This window comes from Schistocerca piceifrons, chromosome 10 (assembly GCF_021461385.2).
Source record: "Schistocerca piceifrons isolate TAMUIC-IGC-003096 chromosome 10, iqSchPice1.1, whole genome shotgun sequence".
Classification (NCBI taxonomy): Eukaryota; Metazoa; Arthropoda; class Insecta; order Orthoptera; family Acrididae; genus Schistocerca; species Schistocerca piceifrons.
This window is the reverse complement of record NC_060147.1, coordinates 58,415,268-58,421,792: the sequence shown is the minus strand read 5'-3', so window position 1 is coordinate 58,421,792 and position 6,525 is coordinate 58,415,268. Positions and strand designations below refer to the sequence as shown.

The window sequence follows — 6,525 nt, the reverse complement described above, 5'->3', positions numbered from 1 at the left end:
ATGCCGCTAACGAGGCTTTAGCGCGCGCCGTCTCCCAAGAACGGAACAGAACAGAGAGCACAAGGCGGGCTACACGCGTTTCCCAGGGAACTGGGAAATCCCCAGAGGGCGCCAGAGGTGGGGATGGTGCTAGGGATAGGGCTAGGTAGCTCTCCTCCTAGAAACAGCGCTGCGTCTCACTTTCAGTGGTAAGTAGGACAGGCAGCCAACAGCGTGGCAGTACAAAGACCGCCGTATAGAACCACACTGCAGTGGAGAACAGGTGTGGCGAGGGGTAGTTTCCCTGAGCACGTCTGTCGTATCAAACATTATCTGAACTAGTACGTTAGTAAGTTAATTAATAAATTACATGTTCAATAGATATTTTGAACGATTCTTTCATCTAAATCATATGGAAAGAGTCGGTTTACGGGGAATGTACACGTGGTTGGAGTTAACATTAATGAACTCCTAAGTTTTTTAGATTTTGCCATTGTGAGGATCCGCAGCATCTAAGTGTTTAATAAAAGAATAGATTGTCCGTCGCAGGGCGAATTCTTCTTTATTGACATCTAATTTCGTCCGTGAGTCATTATCAGGCACCCGGAACAAACCAACGTGGAAGAGCGTCACAAGACTACATAAATCGTCGTGTACAAACAAAGCACTGCATAACTAACATTAACGTAACCACATTCACACTGCAATAACATTACTTACACTTGCTATGTCATGTATTACATTTCGTGCCCGTCACATTCTTTTATATCACGTACATAAAACCAGAAGTCATATTTCGTCGTAATACAGTCTAAGTGCTGCAGCCTGACAACTGAAACAGCTGTTCTCAAAGATGCACATACTTCAAAAAATCGAATACGATAATGTTAGTAGTAGCCCATACATTTATTCGATGCATGTCTTGAAATTATTTTTGAATGCATCTTCCAGATATTCCTACTTGGTGCAATACGTTTTTCTTTTCATAGCCTGGTTTGTTCCATGTGTTTTGGTTATGGAAGATACATATACATGTTTTCGAGAATCATGTTTTCAAATTTTTCTGTGTGCAATATTGTTGCAATGAATTTTACGGGTACTCATACACCTATATTTTTACGGGTTCGTATTATCACTTCCTACCCATCTTGATGTAATAAGAGGCAAACATATAGTCACAGATTTGCTTGTCATAAATAATCACCTAGTCCCACTGATCAATCAACGATAATGGAAACTTAAAATATTTTCGAAATTTGAGTTTTTATGAATCATTCATCTGTACAATGTCAATAAGCTGGTCTCCGTATATCGATATATAATCTTAAGTCGCTGATGACCTACGTGACAATATTGAAGGCTGGCACGCCAGTAGTGGAAGATTCTTTCTCTGTCTACATTTCATGATATTTATTTTTTCATGTATGATTTTAATATTCTGCAAAGATCATATATGCCCTTAAGTGACCATTGCTCGCCGATTACCGAGTATACAGTAATGAAACTAAGTCTGGAACGTCAGCAGTACATGTAATGTAATTGTACATAGCTATCGATAGGTTTACAACGTACGGAAGTAACTGCGTCTTTGACAACACTGAAACAACTGTTTCAGCTTACATGCTACAGCACTCACAGTATGTTACGGTGAAGTACGACTTCCGGTTTTATGTATGTGACATAAAAGTATGTGATCATCAAGATACGTAATACATGACACAGCAAGTGTAAATAATGTTATTGAAGCGTAAATGCGGTTTCGTAAATGTGAGTTATGGAATTCTTTATTTATTAATGAGGATCTATGCTGACATGGGACGCTCTTCCACGTTGGCTTATTTTAAATGCTTTATAATGGCTCACGGGCGAAATTAGCTAATTAATGAAGCACAATATCAACAACGTACAATGTATTTTTTATTAAACTATTTTTTAGTCCCACTCATGTCACTAGACTTAAAAAGAGTTTCTTAACATTTTAATAGGGTACCAGTTTTTAAATACAAATTCATCCATGGATTAGTATGAGCTACTCAGGAGAAATTATTTTAGATTAGATTTAAAATTTGCTTTGCTACCTGTCAGACATTTTATGGTATTATACAAATGACCAAAAATTTTTGTTTGCTACGTACTGAACTCTTTGGCCAGAACATGTACAAATGCATTCATTACATGTTCAAATTCTGTGACGCATTTCTGCATGCCTGATACCGCCTGTGATGTGTTCTGAACTGTGCCATATTCTCTACAAGCGCACTGCGCGAAGTCTCCTCAATCTCGACAAGGGCAACTAACTGCTGCATGCTGTCTTTTATGTGTTTTAAACGTGACTTGCCGTTTCCTCAACACTGCTTTATATCATGGCACCATGGAAGATTCTTCAAAAGTTAACAAAGGTCTTTGCCCAATAAGACGTTTGCATCGACTTGAGCTTGTGTGTTTTAAAACCTGTTCTGCCAGTTGTATGTATCTAAGATATCACATAAAATATACTACAACTACCAACAATAGAACAAACAAACAGCTGCTGAATATGACGTATGTACTGACTTGCAACACTCCCAGTAATATACCAACACAAAAACACAATAAACATACATACGCACAAACCATTTCAGATGACACTCGCTCGAGTTTCTGCCGAGAACTTCTCACTTGAAATAGGTAGAAAGAGGCGATTACCAACCAACATGCTACATAGGCTATGTGACACGTCCAGATACAGTATATCACTTTCCTCTACATATTGAAAATTATTTCCACCACACATTACATTTTTATTTTATTTTTATTTGATATTTGCATGTGTAAATAATGTTCCCATCAGCTAGGTGGGAACAAATTGTATAGAACCATTTTAACAACTGTTAAGCATTCAATTCACTGTAACGTTGGATACATTTTTGTGTTATGTTCTTTATTTTATTTAAAAACATTAAAAACTGTGTACCAGTAACATTGTGATACTAAGAAGTGTTTGCTGTTGGATTCAGAAGCATTCGACCCACCTTAGATTTCAAGGTGGTGGGTTACTCTGTACTGTAAATGATATAAATAAATCAATAAATGTTCTGTGAACCAATACGAAGATGCCATAAAGAAAGCAAAAAGCATTATTGGCGAAATATAAGACAATAAAGCCTGTTTTGCAGCGAAGACTGGTTATCACTTCCAAATATTTATCACTGGTTGCTGTATCATCCCGTTACGAATTGGAGAGAGGTGCTTGCTGAGTTGCTGCCGGCTGTAACAATGGGTGACAATGCTAATTTTTTATCTAGTGTCCTGGGTATTAACAGCACTATTCTTCTGAAATTGTGATGGATTATTTATGGCGAATTTCGTTGTCGAATATATGTATTGTGATAGTGCAGTTAAAATGCTAGACTCCTTGCAGGTGATACGTATGTGCGACCACAGGTGAACGCTACATATTATTCTTACTGTCTGCTTTTGTGCAGTCAGTTTTTCGTCCTAAATGGAGAGAAAAAAATTCCATAAGACATTACTGAGTGGAAATTTATATGTAGGCATTGATTAGTTTGTTTCCAAGACTAGCAATAATACGAAGAGCAAAAGCAGTTGAACTTAATGATTTAATAAGCTTAGTAATTTGCTTCTTCCAGTTTTCATCAATATGCACACTCAGAAATTCGGAGCATTCTACTTTGCAGACTCTTGCTGATCTGTTACATAAAAAGTTGGTATGGCACAATTTGCCGTATAGAATTAAATATAGCGTGTTTTTTTCTAAATTCAGGAATAGTCCATTTTCAGAGAACCACTTTATCTTCTGAAAATGCTGTTTACCACCTGTTACGTTGCGTTTTCTCTAATCGGATGTATTATAACACTAGTAACGTCTGCAAAAGTATCATTTCTGTTTGTTAAATGTTAAGTGAAACGTTATTCACACATATAAGGAACAGGAGTGGACGCAAAACTGAACCCTGTGGGACTCCGTTTGTGACTTCTCACCAGTGGCAAAAATTTTCTGTCTTTCCAACACTGTCTCAGTTATTTAGTACAGTATTTTGCATTCTGTTGTTAAGTAACATTGAAACCAATAGTGTGAAAAACCATTAATTCCATCAAATTTGAGTTTTTCTAACTGATTAATGTGATCTACACAATCATAGGCCTTGAAAAGATAAAAAGAGTGGCGATGTTTTGTTATTTAAGGCTTGGTGTATTTGGTGGTAAATTTTAAAGTAGCACTCTCAGGTGAGTAGTCTTCGAAGGATCCAAACTGTGATACACTGAGTAAACTGTTTATACACAAATGTGAGACTATTCTTGAGTAAATCATACACTCCTGGAAATTGAAATAAGAACACCGTGAATTCATTGTCCCAGGAAGGGGAAACTTTATTGACACATTCCTGGGGTCAGATACATCACATGATCACACTGACAGAACCACAGGCACATAGACACAGGCAACAGAGCATGCACAATGTCGGGACTAGTACAGTGTATATCCACCTTTCGCAGCAATGCAGGCTGCTATTCTCCCATGGAGACGATCGTAGAGATGCTGGATGTAGTCCTGTGGAACGGCTTGCCATGCCATTTCCACCTGGCGCCTCAGTTGGACCAGCGTTCGTGCTGGACGTGCAGACCGCGTGAGACGACGCTTCATCCAGTCCCAAACATGCTCAATGGGGGACAGATCGGGAGATCTTGCTGGCCAGGGTAGTTGACTTACACCTTCTAGAGCACGTTGGGTTGCACGGGATACATGCGGACGTGCATTGTCCTGTTGGAACAGCAAGTTCCCTTGCCGGTCTAGGAATGGTAGAACGATGGGTTCGATGACGGTTTGGATGTACCGTGCACTATTCAGTGTCCTCTCGACGATCACCAGTGGTGTACGGCCAGTGTAGGAGATCCCTCCCCACACCATGATGCCGGGTGTTGGCCCTGTGTGCCTCGGTCGTATGCAGTCCTGATTGTGGCGCTCACCTGCACGGCGCCAAACACGCATACGACCATCATTGGCACCAAGTCAGAAGCGACTCTCATCGCTGAAGACGACACGTCTCCATTCGTCCCTCCATTCACGCCTGTCGCGACACCACTGGAGGCGGGCTGCACGATGTTGGGGCGTGAGCGGAAGACGGCCTAACGGTGTGCGGGACCGTAGCCCAGCTTCATGGAGACGGTTGCGAATGGTCCTCGCCGATACCCCAGGAGCAACAGTGTCCCTAATTTGCTGGAAAGTGGCGGTGCGGTCCCCTACGGCACTGCGTAGGATCCTACGGTCTTGGCGTGCATCCGTGCGTCGCTGCGGTCCGGTCCCAGGTCGACGGGCACGTGCACCTTCCGCCGACCACTGGCGACAACATCGATGTACTGTGGAGACCTCACGCCCCACGTGTTGAGCAATTCGGCGGTACGTCCACCCGGCCTCCCGCATGCCCACTATACGCCCTCGCTCAAAGTCCGTCAACTGCACATACGGTTCACGTCCACGCTGTCCCGGCATGCTACCAGTGTTAAAGACTGCGATGGAGCTCCGTATGCCACGGCAAACTGGCTGACACTGACGGCGGCGGTGCACAAATGCTGCGCAGCTAGCGCCATTCGACGGCCAACACCGCGGTTCCTGGTGTGTCCGCCGTGCCGTGCGTGTGATCATTGCTTGTACAGCCCCCTCGCAGTGTCCGGAGCAAGTATGGTGGGTCTGACACACCGGTGTCAATATGTTCTTTTTTCCATTTCCAGGAGTGTAATTTAGAATATTTTGGAAAAATGCCTGTAAGGAAATTGGACAATAATTATAATTTCTTGTCACATTTATTATACAGCGACTTACCAATTTTGCATTTTAACCTGTCTGCAAAAAATTCCCTTTGCCAGGGATGTGCACATGGACTAGTCACTCTCTCACTATTTTTCATGTTAAAAGCTACGCTTTAATGTTGATATTGTACCCAAGACGTCATTTTTGTGAGATTTGAACTCCGTTTTCAGGCCGTAAGTGGCCCATCGGGACTATCCGACCGCCGTGTCATCCTCAGCTTAGGAGCGGATAGGAGGATCGTGTGGTCAGCACACTGCACTCCCGATCGTTACGATGGTTTTCTGTGACCAGAGCCGCTAGTATTCGGTCGAGTAGCTCCTCAGTTGGCAGCACGAGGCTGAGTGCACCCCGAAAAATGGCAACAGCACATGGCGACCTGGATGGTGACCCATCCAAGTGCCGGCCACGCCCGACAGCGCTTAACTTCGGTGATCTGATGGGAACCGGCGTATCCACTGCGGCAAGGCCGTTGCCATTTTTGTGAGATGACAGGAAGTTACCAACATGAGCAGGCATTAATTGGAGCGTGTATGTGGTTAATGCTTGCAGGAACCTCATACAGTATTTTCTGAAGTTGAGAACAAACAGGCAGTTTGGACATTTAACAGTAAATCTTGCAGTGAATGTTTGGTCTTTGGAAGCCACATGCAGCAATTAGTGAAAGTAACATCTTGAAACACTTATTGGGTTTTGTATCCCACCTGGAAGGGGGCGCGTAGGTTGGATCATTAAAAGGT

The 6,525-nt window shown here is 42.5% G+C and overlaps 1 pseudogene; it reads right to left on the bottom strand.

The window, feature by feature from the left end:
• Positions 1 to 6,144: 6,144 nt before the first annotated feature.
• LOC124719312 lies at positions 6,145 to 6,262 on the bottom strand (annotated as a pseudogene).
• Positions 6,263 to 6,525: the final 263 nt, after the last annotated feature.